Source organism: Trichosurus vulpecula, chromosome 7 (assembly GCF_011100635.1).
Source record: "Trichosurus vulpecula isolate mTriVul1 chromosome 7, mTriVul1.pri, whole genome shotgun sequence".
NCBI classification, from domain to species: Eukaryota; Metazoa; Chordata; class Mammalia; order Diprotodontia; family Phalangeridae; genus Trichosurus; species Trichosurus vulpecula.
Genome location: NC_050579.1, coordinates 118,069,406 through 118,088,348, shown reverse-complemented (window position 1 = coordinate 118,088,348; position 18,943 = coordinate 118,069,406). Strand labels below are relative to the sequence as shown.

Below are 18,943 nucleotides of genomic sequence, written 5' to 3'. Positions count from 1 at the left end.
TTTATGACAGATAAGCTTACATCTTACTTCATTGAAAAGATTGATCCCCTCAGCCCTCATTGTTGTGGAACATGCCCCGTCACTACATCTGCTTCTTTTTCCTATCCTATGATATTAGAAGAGCTGTCTTTTCTCTAAACAGAACTTTTCTTGGGGTTCAGGCACCTCAGCAATTGCCTCCATCATACTTCTAGCTGTTACCTGCCTTCACATACTAAGCCCATCATTACCCTTATGCTTTTTTTTTTTCCACCTTTGATGTCCTCTGACAATCCAGATCATTGTAGTTCTTTCTATGACTAGATCAAGTCAGCTTCTCCTCAAAGCCTTCCCAGACTAACAATATCTTACATTTCTTTGGCCTTTGCTTTTAATTCCTTTATTGTTCAAATATAGTCTATACTTTAAATCAGTCATGAATACATGATTAATATACAGACTAATATAACCTCCTTAGGGTTGTACTCTGGCTATGTCAGTGCAGTGTCAGGTACATAGCCAGCACTAGATAAAGTTTTGTTGTAATTCAGGTACATAACTTCTCATCCTAACCAAAACAACTTTTTCACAATGATTGATGATATCTTCTACTGTATGCTATTCAATAGTATGATAAAAAAAAGAAGTACTGGCTCTAGAGTTTGAGAACCTGGGTTCAAATGCTGCTTCTTCTATTTATACATGGCTGATGTTAGATGATTTTATTAACTTCCTTTAGTTTTAGTTTACTCACCAAAAAAGGGTGATTGGACTCAACCTCTGAGGTCCTTCTCATTCTATGATCCAACAAATGAGAATGTATTAAGTGCCTACTGTGTGGCACTGGGAATTTAAAGAGAAAAATTCGACACAGGCCATGCCCTCAATGCCTCAAGGAACTTACATTCTACAAGGGAGATAGGATACATTAAACATGTAAATAAATAGATGATGATTTTGGGAGGAAAATAACAGGTGAACAGCTTTTCATAGCATGTATAGCACATAAACTGAGACTTAAAAAAAGATTCTAAAGAAGAGAAGAAGAAAGTTTATTCAGAAATGAGTAGAACACAAACTGCAAACATACTATTGAGAGATGTAATGCACTCTGGAGGGACCTGCCATGATTTGAACTCTGCTGGCTTATACTTTGAGGACTTAAAACCACTTCTGTACCATGATAAGGCAGTTTGATGGAATATTTGTAACTTACTTCCAGTTCTTCAGGAGATCATCTTACTCAAGGCTGTTCTATATAAAGGAAAATCATAAAATGGTCAATGGTTAAACTTAACATGAGGTACATGAATGATTTTTTAAAAGAAAAAGCTATTTCAATATAATTGATTTTCTTTGCATTACTATGTATTTTATGAATTTGAAAAACAATGACTTGGAAAAAGGGTCCATAACACTAAAAAGATTAAGAATACCTACTGTTAGGTTATGTTCATTTCACCAAAGTGCCTTGTGTAGTCCAAATGCTTAATAACTGTTCTTCCCATTCAGGTATGTAACTTACTTTTTTTTTTAATTTATTGCTTTTTAAAAAAATAGCACTTATACATTTATCTCTTCCCCCACTCCCCTTTGTAACAAAAACAGTTAAGCAAGTGAAACTGACACACTCTTGACACACTCTTCCATACCCTAAAAACCCGATCAACCGAGAAAAAAAAACAAAAAAAATGTTTCATCAGTCTTCTGATTAATACTAGTTATTTACCTTAACCTGAATTTTTTTAGTATTTTTCTTTCCATAAAACATGTCTCTTGATTCTGTTTTCTTCACTCTACATAAGTTCGTACAAATCTTCCCTTGTTTCTCTGAGGATCTCAAATTTCTTGTTTCTTCCACAAAAAGTGCTATTAGAACAATAGGGCTCTTCCTCACCTTAATCCCTCTTTGATCTCATTTTGTTACATGTATTGTAGTAGACAGACAGCTGGGTCAAAGGGTCCAAATAGTTTAGTGACTTTTCTAAAAAGTTCCAAACTGTTGTAATGGTTGGACCAGTGCAAAGCTCTACCACCCACCAACATGTATTAAGAGCTCCTGTCTTAAAGCAGCATTGCTGGTTTTTTTTTCCCCATGTTTGCCAATTTAGTGTGAGGTGAAACCAGTACTGTTAAATGTTCATTTCTCTTAGTGATTTCCTGTAATATTTTGTTTGTTAATTGCATTTCTTAATTCTGAAGTCATTTATTCATATCTTCTGAACACTTAGCTAGGAAATGGCTCTTAGTCTCATATTTTTGTATTATTTTCCTACAGCAGATTTTATTCCGTTATTTGATTAAACTATTTTTCCCAACCTAGTTTCTCTTGGTTTTGTTCGTACACATGCATTTTAATTTTATACTTCTATCCTTTGGTTTAGAATTCTCCTATTTATAATCATGAAAGGCACCTCCTTTCATTTTCCTTATCTCGCCTTACTGTGTGAGTGTTATTTTTTTTTTAAAGAGTAGGCTGAGAATCCATTTGGAACTTATTGTGGAAATAAATGCTTATCTAAACATTTTCTGCCAAACATTGATCAGTCTTCCTAGTAATTTTTGTCAAATAAGGAGGGTCATGGTTTTAACAGGAGGTACTGAATGGATCACAACAACAACTTTAAAAGTTGATACCAGAGTGGTGTTAAAAGATACACAAGGTGGAGTCAAAGCAACTCATTCTGCAAGCGAGAAAAGAAGTAGAGCTGTGACCCTGGAAGGAAATGTATGAGGCAACAATGGGCCTATATATAAGACCTAGAAAGAAAAGTTAATTCTGGTTTTGGGTGTTTGGACTTAAAAACAAAATGGTTTTGGAAAAATTATAATGCTCGATATCCAGTTTCAAGTAGCATGCTTTCCACATCAAGCCTGCTGTTCTCAAGATAGGGCTAGTACAACCGCATAGATAAGAAGCTTCAAATGAGATACTGATTCATAGCAGGGGAGAGCTGTTCAACAATGATGTGTTTGAGGAGTATTTCCTTCTTGTATATTTCTGAAAGCTTATGGGAAACTTCATAGAAGTAGGTAGTAGGTCAGGTATGAAAACGGGGTATTTGATAATTTCCATTTCCACGATGGTAGTTTTCTAGGGTACAAATTCCTTTAGTGGTTGATGTTAACTTTTCCATTTTCACCTGTACCTTAGCCAAGTTTTCCAAGGTGTCATGAAGTTCCTTGCACAACATCTCAAGTTCCTCAATATATTCTGGAAGTACCTTTTGAGAATGAAAACCAGAAGCAATGCTGTTGCATTCTAGTTCTACCTTGTCTTCAGTAAGTGCACTGATTTTGATGTTTCCTATTTTGTTTGTAACAGAAAACACCATATTGTTGAGTCTCCCATTTCAATAATAAATTGTGCCACTCTGCAGCATTGTCTTTAATTTTTCTTGCACCTACCGATAAAACAGTTCTTTTGGGAGTAACCAGGCCAGAGGTCTACACATCCCTGACTTTAAAGCCCAAGATCCAGCCTGGTGCTACAGCTTACATTTTGAGTTCATTGATGGCAGGAATTATATCTTTGGTTGTATATACCATAAATAATTGTACAGTGGTATGGCACAGTGGAAAGGCATCTGAATTTGTTAGATGAGTAGTGTTCGGATTTCATCTCTTTTTAATCATGTGATACAAGGCACAAAGTCTCAGATGATCAAGATAAGTCCTTTTCCTTAAATGTCAAGTCCTACCTGGGTTCAAAAAATAAACTTTGTAAGTACAAGAAGAGTTAGTGATGGTCATGAAATAGTTTGAAGGAAAAAAAAAATAGGTGTTTCTGTGTGTCTCTGTGTGAGTGACCTATAAACTCAATATGAGTAAGGAGAATAATATGGAAGACAAAACATAAACTTGGCATAAGAGAAACATAACATTCAAGATGAGAGAAATGATAATCTCCCTGTACTCCATCCTAATCAGAACCCAACTGGAATTTTGCTTTCAGTTTTGGGTGCCAATTTTTAGGAAGAATGTTGACAAGCTGAATAGCATCCACAGGAGAACAACTAGTTTAAAAATAAGGCCATTGAGATTGTGTCATATGAAGATCAGAGCAAGGAACTGGTGATGTAGATAGAGAAGATGAAGGAATGGCCTGGTATCTGTCTCAAAGTATTAACATGGTCATCATATGGAATAGAGATTCATATCTTTTCTTTTTGATCCCAGAAGGGTAGAAATAGGAGTGAATTGGTGAAAGTTAGAATGAGACAGATTTAAGCCTTCTATATGGAAGAAGAGGTGGGAGAATGGAAATTTAATACAAATAGAATTATCCGAAACTGAACCTGTCTCACTAGGTAGAGAATCAACCATGAAAGGAAGACTAGATGACGATTTTGTTGGGTCATCTTTGTTCAGGTAGGTGTGAGACTAGATCACTTCTGAGCTCCATCTGACCATGAGATTCCATGTTTCATATTCCTATATTGTTAAATATTCTATGGATCAACATTACGTCTCTTTTCTTGTCCTTCCTTACATCTTTTGAAGTATTATGTACCACAAGTAAAAGGTTCAAACCCAGTTCAAAATCCCTGCAGGGTCTCAGCATATACATGCATATGTATATGACTTTTTCCAAAAAGAATTCACAAATGTACTTTATAATTGCAAAAGTTTAGAGAGGTCATGGTTTTGCTAAGAAGGGGAGACATCATTTAAAATATGGTTATCCTTGACTTCTGAGGTAAATCAGTTTGACACAGTCCCCAAACTGCTCCCAGATATTAACACAGCATGTAAAATACATCAGGATTTTAGTTTAAACTGAACTTCAGTGCACTGAAAACTACATTAAATGACTAGGAAATGAAAGACCACCATTTAGCCCCAGAGAACATCAGGCATGGAAAAAACAAAGAAGGCAAAATGGAGTTTTAACTCTATTATTCTATGTGAGTTAAATGGATGAGTCCTCACCTAGAAGAGGCCTGAATGAGATGCTTTTCAGTGACCACCAGCAATACAATTTATAGTTTTTGCACTGAGAAAGCTCTGCATATCTCATGATCCAAACAATATGCTTCATTCCAGACTTGAGTTTTGTCTGCATTGCTAGACATAGTGTAATTATTGGAAGGGTGAAGGTGTGAATTTATTCAGTGTGCTGCTTGCTTTTATCCCAACTATTCCTTATCCATCTTATTCATTTATTATCCCTTCCCCCTACAGTAACATTTGGTGATTTAGGCTATACTTTTTTTCTTGGAAATTACATTAGTTGGACATGCATTAGTCTGAGGTGGAGGAAATGCTATGGGTTCAAATGGCAAAATACCTGAAAAAACTAGAAGAGTCCGAAACTTAGATTCTAGGTGTACCTATAGTGTTGGGTAAAAGCCTAAATTCTGAACATGGGAGCGAGGCAAAGGGCCAGTTATTCTGGAAAGGAAAGCTGCAAACACGAGCTAACCATGGAGGATGTGCTAGCTTGGGAGGTTACTAGTCTCCCTCTGTGGAAGTCTTTAAGCAAAAAAGCCCAGACGATTACTTGTTAGGTGTTTTTTAGACGGGGTTAATATTCAAGGTAGATGGTGGACAGAATTGTCCTTGAAATCATTTCCAATTCTGTTTCTGCGATCCTTTTTACATGGCTTTTACATTTATCCATATCATATTTCATCTTGGGTTTTGTTCTTCTAGGCAGTTGAAAAGCATTGGTATACTGATTGTTATATAGTACATTAACTATCCTTCATTTTTATGTCATCTGCAAACTTGATAAGTATGGTAGCTAAACCTTCATCCAAGACACTTAGGATAAAGAACAGGGATAGAGATCCTTAGGCTATTCCCTAGTGGCCTTCCTCCAAGTTACTATGTACCCATTAATAATGCCTTTCTTTGGCCATTCAACCAATCTCATATCCAATAAACTGTTTTATTACCTAGCTAACATCTGTCCTTTTATCCTCATGAATAGCACGAGAAACTCAGTTAAAATTTTGCTGAATCTAAGCATAACATGCTTTTAGAACTTCCCTGATCTTCCAATCTTATAGTCTTATCAAAAATAACACAAAACAAACAAAATAAATGAAGTTTCATCTGTCATGATTTGTTCGTGCTGAAGCCAAAATAACTTTATTATTGCCACTTGGACATGATTTGAACTGAGGGGAATACAAAATCTGTCTAAATTAGGGTGGCTAAAATGGTGGGAAGAAGTCAAATATAAGAATTTTTTGACTTTCTTCTTAACATTTCCTAAACCCAGGCTACATTTTTCTTATACAAGATATTTTGGATCATTGTGTGTTAAGTAAAACTGTTAATGCAGGAATAATTAAGTAATCACTTAGTACGCAATAGAATTTCATTATTATTCCTATGGCATTAGTAACTGGGCCTTTACAGTATTTTTGGTATGTGGTGCTTGGGATATATTTTGTTAAAAAGGCAGTTCAGTGTTGTAAATAGAGTGGAGAGTTTGGTGTTTTTTAGACCTGGGTTCACATGCTACATTTGACATTTACTGCTGTGAGACAATGGAAACGTCACTTAAACTCTTTTTCCCTAATCAGTCACAGAGAATTGGGAGAGTAGAAATCTGTGTTAGTGGAGAGAGTTCCTCAGAACTATTGGAATGAAGATTCTTTGTATTTGTGATTTGACAAATCCTTTTAGCTATCCAGCAACTCTTCAAATCTCTCTTCTCAAGGTCCCTAGTCCATCCTTTGTCTCTCAGAAAATGACCTTACCTATTATATTACTTAGAACATTAAGGTCATTAGATGGAGATCCTTAGTTCTTTTCCTCCTATATTTCTTTAAATCAACATTCTTACACATCATCAATTCATGTCCTCAGGTTCGTGAGGACAAAATGGGCCTCCTACTTATCAAGGCTAAGGGCTCTTTACTTCTGTACCTCAAAGGCATTTTACTCCATAACTCATTCTTATTTTGTGTTCTAACTTCAAGGTCCTTTCCAGCTGCTTACAGGTATGCTCAGGTCTTCTAACCTTAAAAAAAAGACTTTTTTCTTACTGTGCTAACTTTTTACTTTTCAGTTCATCTTCTCATCTACCTCCTCTACTTTACAATAAAACTACTAGGGGAAAGAAGAGTGTGTATTTGCTATCTCTACATCCTTACCATCCACTCATTTATTCTATAGTTTCTTATCATCTGGTTTCTATTTCCATCATTCTGCTTAATTCTCTCTTAGAGCAGATAATTAGGGTAGCTCAGTGGCACAGTGGATAGAGTGTGGGTTTGGAGTCAGTCAGGAAGATTCATCTTCCTGAGTTCAAATCTAGCCTCAGACTGTGTGACCCTGGGCAAGTCACTTAACCTTGTTTGCTTTGTTTCTTCATCTGTAAAATGATCTGAAGAAAATGGCAAACCATTGTAGCATCTTTGCCAAGAAAATCCCAAATAGGGTCACAAAGAGTCAGAAATGATGGAGTAACAACAACAAAAGCCAAGAATTACCTAAGTACTTTCAATCCAATGGTCTTTTCTCAGTCACTATCCTCTTTGAACTATGTTACCCTTTCTTCTTGATACTTCTTACTTAACCATCATTCCTAATTTCTTACCTCCCTACTTTTGTATTTGTAATATGATCATTTTACAATTCATCTAGGCTTATGCCTTTTGAAGTCACATTTGAAATTCCACCCATATCCAATCATTACCAAGTCCTTTTGAAATTTTTTTCTTCAAAATCTTCTGCAGCTATCTGTGGTGGTGGTGGTGGTGGTGGTTGTGGTGGTGATAGTAGTAGTTCTAGCAGTAGTAATAGTAGTAGTAGTTGGTGGTAGTGATGGTTGCTGTTACTGTTCAGTCATTTCAATAATATCTGACTCTTTATGAACCCATTTTGAGTTTTCTTGGCAAAGATACTAGAGTGGCCTGCCATTTCCTTCTCCAGATTATTATAATAATTATAAGTAGCAGTAGGGGCAGCTAGGTGGTGCAGTGAATAGAGCATGGGCCCTGGAGTCAGGAGGACCTGGGTTCAAATCTAGCCTCAGACACTTGACACTCATTAGCTGGGTGACCTTGCATAAGTCGCTTAACCCCAATTGCCTCACCTCCCCCTTCCAAAAAAAAAATAAGTAGCAGCAATATATTACCTTAAGGTTTGCAAAGCACTTTAAAGATATTATTTTCTTTTATACTCACAATAGCCCTAGGACTTAGTTATTATTATCCTTATTTTAAATTAAAGAAACTGAGACAAACAGAAGTGACTTGACCAGGAACACACTGCTAGTAACTGTCATACTGGATTTGAGCTCATCTTCTTGATTCCAAATGCATTGGGTCTGATCATTTCTTTAGCTACCATTTATTTCCAGTTCCACTGTCAATATCCTAATCTAGACCCTCATTATGCTTTCACTAATATTATTATAATAGCCTCCTTACTGGTTTCCCCATCTTTAGTCTTTCTCCTCTCCAGTGTTTCTGAGTCACAGCTGCCAAGGTAATCTTACTAATGAGCAGGTCTCATCATGTCAATACTCAAATGCACTCAGTCTTTCAGCATCCATGTGACCTGCAAAAAGCTTTTGGGGGGCTGACCAAGAAAGGTAGGAGTGCAGGAGGAAAAAGAAAATTTATGAAAGAAAGAAAATCATAAAAAAATAAATTTTAATTGAGAGGCCTAGTCTTAAATCTTTAGTGAGACTACTTTTGCAGGTGAGATCCCCTTTGTTAACCTGTCTCACAAAACAGCTTAAAGTGACTTTTGATAAATCTTTGAATACTCAGTTGGAGAACAGAGCCTTCTATTTAGCTAATATATGGATATTTCTATAATTTAATGCTTAATAGGTTCCTCACTACTCAACTCTTTCCTTGATTTCTTATTAGTGGTTTTAAATACACTCTAATTTCCTCTGATTAAATATTAAGCCTCTTTTAAGTAAGACTTTAGGCAATTTATTAATAGTTTACACAGCACAGGAAGTCCATTTTCAATTACACTCTACTGAATACAACCTCAGTCTCTCAGAAGACTTTCTTTTCTAAAATGATTCTCTGTTTCTTGTTTTCATCCATATTGTGGTGTTGCATTTCCCCTCTCAATTCCTTCTAGGCATTCCCATAGTTTTTTTTTCCCCCAATAGGTGTGAGTAATATATTTATATCTCTCTAGCTAAGCAAATCTACTTTTTTTCTTTCTGTCCATCTTTTCCCCATATGGTTCCAGAAATAGTTCATAACAAAGGTTAAAGTCTTGCATGTTTGTCAGTGACCAAGGTACTAAAATCATTAGATCTAAGCCAAGAAGTTTTGTGTTCTTTCACTCCTCATCTTCTCACTTTTATCTCAATATATATAATATCCATTTATGTTAAGCATGGCTTTGCAGAAATATATTAAACTAGGTCAACTTTACTCTTAATTACGTGGATCTCTGTCTCCAGTGGTGTAATCTCCTGCAAGGGACACACAGGTAGAAAATAAAGACAGGAAGAAAATAGAGTGAGTCGATGACAAAGACCCTCCTCAGAGCGTAAATCAGAAGCAACATAACTGGCTTAAGATACATTATTTAAGCAAGAGTGCCTGGACTGCCTATATTGCTAACACTATGACTTCCTCAGTCCTCAACCCCACTATTCACTTCAGATTTTGCCTCACTACCCTCATTCCTCCATGCAACTTCCTGTTTTAAGCCCTGCAGGTTGAGTTGGACATGGGGCTAGAGATGGGCTATGAGTGAAGAGAGATATTAATCAAGGATTAGCAAGCATTTGTCTGATCATATCATTTTGCTGTTCAAGGAATCCCAGGGGTATTCAAATGCCTCTAGCATAAAATACAAATTCTTCACATTTTCATTTTTGTTTGGCTTTGTTTAAAGCTCTTCAAAACCTGACTCTAGACTTCCGGGGGTGGAGCCAAAATGGCTGCTGGAAAGCAGGGACTTGTGTGAGCTCCCCACCAGGTCCCTCCAAAAACCTATAAAAAATGGCTCTGAACAAATTCTAGAACTGCAGAACCCACAAAATAGCAGAGGGAAGCAGGGATCCACCCCAGGACAGCCAGGATGGTCACTGGATGAGGTCTATGGCGCACGGAGTGGAGGGGAGAAGAACTCAGCGTGGGAGGCAGCAGCACCAACCAGACCAGGAGCCGGGCAGGACAGGCCCTAGCACCCTGAATCGGTGAGCTGTGGCAGTTACCAGACTTCTCAACCCACAAACACCAAAGACAACAGAGAAGATTAGTGGTAAAAGCAGCGGGGGACAGAGTTCCCGGTTCGGCCACTGCCCCAGGGGCAGCGGGGGAGGTGCAGCTACAGAACTACAGCTGCAGTTACTTCCGGCCCCAGGCCCACGTGGTGGGAGGAATTAAATGGCGGATCAGAGCAGGAGTGCAGAGCCTGCTGAAGATTTGCATCAGGTCCGGGTTGGTGGTTCTTGAGGAAGGAGGAGTGCTGGGGTGGCAGAGCTGGCTGTATAGAAATAGCTTTGAAATCAACAGCACATCCCCTCAAGCTTGGAACAAAGTGCTCTTTGCTCTACAAGTGGTCATACCCTGACAAAAAACTCAAGGGTCAAGTAAGTTGGCTGGGAACATGGCCAGGCAGCGAAAACACACCCAAATTCAGTCTCAGACTTTGGAATCTTTCTTTGGTGACAAAGAAGACCAAAACATACAGCCTAAAGAAGTCAACAAAGTCCAAGAGCCTACATCAAAAGACTCCAAGAAAAACATGAACTGGTCTCAGACCATGGAAGCGCTCAAAAAGAAGTTGGAAAAGCAAGTTAGAGAAGTAGAGGAAAAATTGAGATGAGAAATGAGAATGATGCAAGAAAACCATGAAAAACAAGTCAATGACTTGCTAAAGGAAACCCAAAAAAATACTGAAAGAAAATTGAAGAAAACAACACTTTAAAAAATAGACTAACTCAAATGGCGAAAGAGCTCCAAAAACCCAATGAGGAGAAGTATGCCTTGAAAGGCAGAATTAGCCAAATGGAAAAGGAGGTCCAAAAGACCACTGAAGAAAATACTACCTTAAAAATGAGATTGGAGCAAGTGGAAGCTAGTGACTTGATGAGAAATCAAGATATTATAAAACAGATACGTGTGAAAACAATTTTAACATTCTTTTTTTTCAAATGTTGAGTTCCAAATTCTCTGTTTCCCTCTCCCCTCCTTTAAGAAGGCAAGCAATTTGACATAGGTTATAGATGTGTAGTCATGCAAAACACATTTCCATATAAGTCATTCTGTGAAAACAAAAACAGACAAAAAAACAAGAAAAATAAACTAAAGAAAAAGTATCTTTGATCTGCATCCAGGTTTCACCAGTTCTTTCTCTGGAGATGGACAGCATCTTTCATCATAAGTTTACAGAATTGTCTTGGATCATTACATTGCTGAGAATAGCTAAGGTATTCATAACAGATGATCATACAATATTGCTGTTATAATACACAATGTTCTCCTGGTTCTACTCATTTCACTTTGCATCAATTCATGTAAGTCTTTCCATGTTTTTCTGAGAGCATCCTGCTTATCATTTCTTTCTTTTTTTTTTACTTCAGCTGAAGCATAATAGATTGTGCTCCAGTCCTTTATCTTTACTCTGTGTGTGTCTCTGAGCTTCAAGCTTGTTTCTTGCAAACAACATATTTTAGTTTATGATTCACTGTGTCCTTCTGCAGATATGATTACTATCTGTGTACTTCCATCCATCTTATTCTTCCTCCTGTTTTTTCTCTCTTTCATGTCATCCTTTCCCTTCTCACCACTGTTTTGCTTCTGTTTACTATCTCCTCTGATCTGCACTCCCTTTTGCCAGTCTGCACCCCCTCTCCCTTTACTTGACCTTCTCTCCTCCTACTTGTCTGTCAGATAAGACAGATTTTTATATTCAGCTAACTGTGTATATGATTTACTCTTTGAGGCAATATTGAGGAGAATAAGGTTCAAATGATGCTTGTTGTCCACCCTTCCATCTGCAATAGGTCTTTTGCACCTCTTCATGTGAAATAATTTATCTGCTTATACTTCTCCCTTCCTTCTGTACCCACTGTACTCCTCTTCCTCATCCCTTAATTTTTTTTGTCTTTCCCTCAAATTCACCTTATACCTGTACTCTCTTTCTATGTATATTCCTTTTAGTTATACTATTCATAATACAATTTTTAAGAATTACAAGTATCATCTTCCCAGGTTGGGATGTAAATAGTTTAGCTCTATCAGATCCCTTATGTTTTCTTTTCCCTTTGTACCTGTTTATGCTTCTTTTGGGTCTTGATATTGGAGTTCAAAATTTTGGTTTAGTTCTGGTGTTCTTTTTATGAAAACTTGAAATCATTCTATTTAATTGAATGACCATTTTTTCCTCTTGATGTAGTATGCTTATTTTTGTTTTGGGTAAGTGATTCTTGAGTGTAGTCCTAGCTTCTTTGCCTTCCAGAATATCATGTTCCATGACCTTTGATCATTTAATGTTGCAGCTGCCATGTCCTATGTAATTCTGATTGTGACTGCCAGATGTTTTGTTTCTTTCTGGCTGTTTGTGGCATTTTTCCTTGATCTGATGGTTCTGAAATTTGGCCATTATATTCCTTGGAATTTTTATTTTGTGATCTTTTTTCTTGAGGTGATAAGTGGATTCTTTCACTGCTTATCTTGCCTTCTGGTTCTAAGACATCAGGACAGTTTTCCTTGATAATTTCTTGAAAGATGCTATCTGGGTCCTATATTGTCTCTCCTGGATCTATTTTCCAGGTCAGTTGTTTGGGTTTTTTTTTTTGGTTATTGTTCAATGAGGTATTTTGATGTTTGAATGTATCCTTAGTCAAACTGATATGGGTGCTTGTTCTACTACTGCAGATAGGAAGCCATGTATATCATCTTACTCTGTGAAAATTTTGTCTTTTTTCCATAGATCCTCCTGAGAGATAATAAATGTATGGTTAATTGGGCACTTTGGAATGATTCTTAAGTTGTAACTATAGTGCCACTCTAAATGGTCTACATATGAATGGGATTATCTTTTATGTAATAATAATATAGTAGTGGATTTATTCTAGGCAAAAATCATTTCTGTGAAAGGGGACAAATATTCTCTGATCTGCCTATTTTCCAGATTTAAGTTAATTTTTGGCACTGTATTCTCATGGCACATAAATCCCACATTAAAAATGTTGTTGACTTCAAAGATTCTCCAAATAGTAAATATTGTAACATGTTTATTAATAACAAGCATGGCAGTGGAGAAGACAGATTGGATACAAAAGATGAGCATAAAACTGTAAGTAAAGAACTCAGTGTAGAGAGGCTTAGCTGAGGCTTTGTACCAGCAATGATCATTAGAAGCTGTATGCATGTCCTATGGGACAAAAGCATGTATCTAAACTTCATTGCCTTCAATTCTGTTGTACTATAGTTAGACTACTCAAACTTTTGGTGAGTTATAATTTAGTATTTGGGAAAATGTGGAAGTAGTTGAGATACATCTCTAAGAAGCTTATAGTAGCTGAGCTATGGAGGTCTCTAGCATTTTCACTCCTTTTGTTTCTTGGTGGTATTGATTGGTACCTTTTCAGCAATACTTTTGTGGAAAGAATTCAAGGAAAAGTTGGGGAAGATTGTTTCTCTCATTCCAGGCCTCTTGTGTCATCCAAGGTCTGAACCTATATTGCCCAACACTCAGGATATCCAAGATAGGACCTGGGTGGTGATAACATGTTATATAGATTTCATCTTAGAGACATACATCTGAGGCTCCATGATTGGTATCAATCTCCCATTATTTTGGAAAGGACTGGTGATTCATCATCATCTTCATGAAAGACTATGAAAATATAGATCACTAATCTAAACAGTTGTGGTAACTTTGCCTTTTGAGAATGTGTATAGTCTAGCTTGTTCTCTGATCAGGAAACCAGAGAATTTAACTGTATATATCCTGAAATGCAGTTTCTTTCAAGTTAGATTTTTTATTTTCTCCTTGAGTCTTAGGCAAAAAGTATTTAATTATCTTTCTTTAAGACAAAAATTTTTTAAAAAGTATACTACAATTATTTATCCTAAAATCTTCCTGTCCCTTCTCTGAAATAGTTTACAAATAGTATCACCTTATTTAAAAAAAAAGAGGGGGGAGGATCTAGGCACAAAAATTTTGAGCAATGTATCTGCACACAAATAAAGTGGGGAAAAAGTGTTATCAGGTACTTTGAGAACTCAAGGGAAATTATTTGTTTGATTGAATGTATACAGAAAAGTATTTTAATTCTCTACTTTGTGCATGTTTGTGTATATGGATATAGATATAGTCAGATAGAATTTTCCCAGGGTCACAGTCACTAGAAAAAAACTTGAATTAGAAATACCCTTGAATTTCTATCAATTCATGGAACCTCATAAGTACATAAGTGAGAGATAACAGATAACTTATCTTTTTCTGTACTGCACCATTCCCCTAAACTCTCCATGAAGTCCCTTATAGAAAGATCAAATGGGAATGATTCAAGAACTTTGTCTTCCTGTAGTAAGTTACAATTCTTTTAACTAATGACTATGCAGACTTGTTTCTCAACATAGAAAAAGGGAATAGAATTATTGTTATTTACTTGTAACAATAATGAATAATATGATTATGATTGTGATTGGCTTTTTAGTCCCTTTCAGTCGTTTACTTCCCTTAACAAAAGAAGTTTCCATTGGCCATGCAACACATGGCCTTGTACATTGGCCATGTAACACATGAGCTTGTGAAATAGCTTTAAATTTAACAAAGCATTTTGCTCAGCATGTTTACTTCACTGTTAGCTGTGATTGACTGTCCTGTCTTAGAGGTATGTTGATTGCTTATCCTTAGTCTAAACTTGTCCCTGGGGGGCCTGATGTGCCTTGTCAACTTTAGGTTTAGCTTAACTTGGGGATATGGATCTTCTGTTGTATTAGCCATGCTCATCAGACAATTAATTTACCTCTCTAGTAAGCTTTCTATTGCTCTTCTCACTTCAATGAATCCTAACACTTTATCATGATGGCAACTCATTAATATTTCAGACCCTTTGGTTCACAGGGGTCCTCAGGGTTACAGGGTTTTCTTGTCTGAAGCATGTAAAATAAAGAAACACTGATTGCATTTCTCCCATTACCCAATAGTGAATCACTCTAGTCTTTCATTCTTGAGTGGTCACCCACTCATTTCCATGTCTGTTACCTATAGCTATTGGCAACTACAATTTTGTTGGGGTGTTCAGTTGCTTGTCAAATCTGAGTCTGTATCTATTTATATGTCTTTGTGTGCTTATTAGTGGGGGTGTGAGAGGGAGAGATAGCTCAAATAAGGATCTATCTTTGGAAACACTTTTCAACAATCAAACCAGATGAGGACTAAAATGCTATTTCTTAGCATACAACGGGTTGAAGTTTCTAGATGTCTGACATATAACATTAAGATACACATCACTGTGACAAATCAAATTGATTTTTGGTGGGGGCTTGTACAGAAATTTTTGGTATTTAAGCTCTATTGATGATGTTAGGGTGGTCATCAGGGGAATCTTATGAAAAGAACAGGATTTTTAATATACTATAATTGTAACATAAATTGTACCAGGGAAAATAGATATTAAAAATAAATCTCCAATAATAACAAAAACAGCAATAATAATGGTGATGATGATGATGATAAGGCTAATGATGATGATGATGCTAAAGATAAATTGAATAGCCTTTTCTTACATGAAATGGAGAGTCTATCTCATTTTCAGTAAGTATTCTGCTACCCAGATGTAGCACCATCATTTGAGGTAAGGCAGCAACTATGTTTTTGTGGTATGAAAAAATAATTGTCATAAAGAATGTACCCATTCCCACATGGACCAAAATAACAATCCCAGGAATGAGAACAACATAGGAATAGTAGAACAGGGATGTCACCTAGGTTTTAATTCTCTGTTAGTACATAGTAATTAAAAAAACATATCAACAAGAAAATAAAAACAAGCAAACAAACACAACAACCTAGATTTGGGGGCTACTGTGCCAAAAACCTCAAGATCTTCTTACACAAATTGTAGTCTAGCCATTCATGATCCACCTTAAAATTATAATATCAATTTAAAAAAATGAAACACACTTTTCCTTTTCCCTGATTTAATTTTATTTTTAATCTAGAAGCTTATAATTTATGCAACAGGCACTAGTCAGCACTGTTAGAGTCATGAGGAGTTTTGGGCAATCCTAGGCAGGTCTGCCAAAAATCAAACCATTCCTATATGATTGGTAGATAGAGAATCAAATGAACAAGCACATCAGTAATAAATAAATAATTTTCACTTTTCCCCACTTCAGTACATTTTTCACAAGGCTTCCAAAATAAATTTCCTAACGTACTTCCAAACATGCCATTACCCTACTGAACAAATTCCAATAATTCCCTGTTACAAATCAAATAAAACTCTACCATTTAGATCCCTTCACAACCTTGTATAAACTTATGCTTTTGGGCTTCACACACACACACACGCACGCAGACACATACATTTCTCTCTTTCAGAAACATTACAGTACAGACAAAATGGCCTTTATAGTGTTTCCCATAGATCACACTCTCATCTTCTGTCTTTGTACCTTTGCACTCACTGGTTATTGACCATATCTAAATTCCTAGTTATTTTTAAGAGTCAACTCAAATACTACATTATACATGAAGGCACTATCCCCTTCCCTTAAACTACAAAGTTTAACTAAACTAATTAGTTTAACTAACTACAAAATTAGTAGGGTGTGTGTGTGTGTGTGTGTGTGTGTGTGTGTGTGTGTAGGCATATAGGCACACATCTGCTTGCTAGATTATAAGAGCTTTGTGTTCAAGGACTGTTTTACATTGATCTCTCTATTCCTACAGTAATATTAGGAACATGCTAGTTAGGTGTTTAATTTGTTGGTTGGTCAACCTAAAATTCTAGCTTATTGAAATCTTGGATCTTTAGTCTGTCACCTAATGTGTATGATATCTCTCCCAGCTTTTTTGTCATCTAGAAATTTATGAAGCAATGAATTAGGTGACGTCTTTACCTTTCACTGGGGCATTTTACTAGAAATATTATTACAGGTTAAGGTCAATTTGTTATACATTTTGTAAGGGGTCTAGTCATTTAAGAAATTCTTAATTCACCTGATCACTATAATCTTCTATCTCTGACTGCACAAGTGGCCTGTAAAAATCCTTTGTGCAACCTGAAACAAATTAAAGTATAAATGGGGAATGTTCAACAAAAATAAAAGAAAATATAATACAAAACAGATAATGCTAATTGGCGATTTTTGAAGTCAATATGCAACTAGCAGTCATCCATTTCTACTTCTGTTTAACATCACCATTTTACCCCATTTCTCTTTGTGTTGTAAAGCAAGATATCCTTAAAGCACTTTTCAAAAGGCAGGTAAACTGCATCAGTGACATTTTCATCTATTCATACTATTTTTAAAAACCTACTTTAGTGTACAATACCCTGTTTTTAAATAAAAACATCAGGGCATTCAATGATCACCACTTCCTTTTTTAAATGCTCACAAACCACCCCAGAATCTTGCTCAATCCCAAATCCAATCTCACTGGTTTACAGCTTAACTAACTTAGTCTTTTATCCTTTGAAAGGATTTTAGTATATTTACTGTCATTTAGCCCATCTGCTAATCTTCTTGATTTTGCAAAGATCATCACCAGTAGTTTTCTCAAATCTAGAACTGTTTGATTTGAAAACTTCCTAGTTTTCCCTTCCTGTTTGTTCCTTCCAGTATAATCCTTCATGTTTACATGAATCATTAGAAATGAATGACCAATATAAAAGATTTATTTCCTATTTTCAGCCAAAAAGTGAGTGAAAATGAAAACAAAATAGAAATCCAGACTGATTGTAAATTGTTCTGTTTTGGAGTCATAGAATTTTGGGAAATGGGTCTTATAAAAAATAAAGCAAACAAGATGACCAAAAGAAATTCCTTTAAAATAATATTATTGCTATTTCAGAAAGAAGATGTGGAGGTTTAAAATTAATGATTGTAAATTGCATTTTTCTTAGAGAAAGAAACAATGAAAGCACATTTGAGGGGGAATGCCAAAATGTTTTTTGACATTTTTATGTGAGAATAATTGTGAAACCTATTGGTTTCTTACCTTGGACAGGTTGCTTGATTATCTTAATTTTCCTTATATAAACATAGAGGTACTGGTGGATAATCTTTAAACATCATTTCACTTCTGATAGCCTACGGTTTAATTTATTCGTAATGCAGCTTAGAGGTAGGAATATGAAGCAAACAATTTCTGAATAATCTATCTCTCATTACTTTTATCAATTCTGTTAATGTTACTTAACTAGCAATCATCACCTACAATGATCCTGAGAAGTTCCTTAATTTCCTTTCCATGACTGGGGCTAAAAACTTATGTTCCAAGAACTCTCTTCTTGGTTAGAGGTGAAAGCATAGGATATTGCTATGTGTTTCTGTCCCAAAGAAATAGTTAGTACTTCAGAAGGAGGATGTGGTTTGGTCTTCATGCACACACTTTTACCCCACTGAAACTATTTACTCTTTCAGGATCTCTCACAAAAGAAGCTCCTTCTGTCACTCTGTATAAATAAAAGAGTTTGTCCCTAGTAGCCTGAGTCATTCACTTTGTTCTCTATTGTCCCTTAGAATGTTTGTCTTCTCAAGGAGATTGTCAGTAGCCAGCCATACAACTTCCATAGCAAGATACAGTCAATTACTCCCCAAAACCTCACCTTCCTAGGAAATAACTGAGGCTGTTAGGAGGCAGCATGAACCAAGTTAGTTAAACCACTACCATAGCTACCATCAACCCTCCAACCCCAAGGAAAAAAAGGACAGGACCCTGGATTCAAGAGTCCTGTGAATAGCTATGCTCCAGAGACCATTAGCTATGCATCAAGCTTAACTGCTGCAGTCATCATTAAAAAGAACAATCCCTGTGGAGAAGGGGTTTAAAG

General features: G+C 36.2%; 1 pseudogene; it reads right to left on the bottom strand.

Moving 5' to 3' along the window:
- Positions 1 to 2,804: 2,804 nt before the first annotated feature.
- Positions 2,805 to 17,742, bottom strand: LOC118857611 (annotated as a pseudogene).
- Positions 17,743 to 18,943: the final 1,201 nt, after the last annotated feature.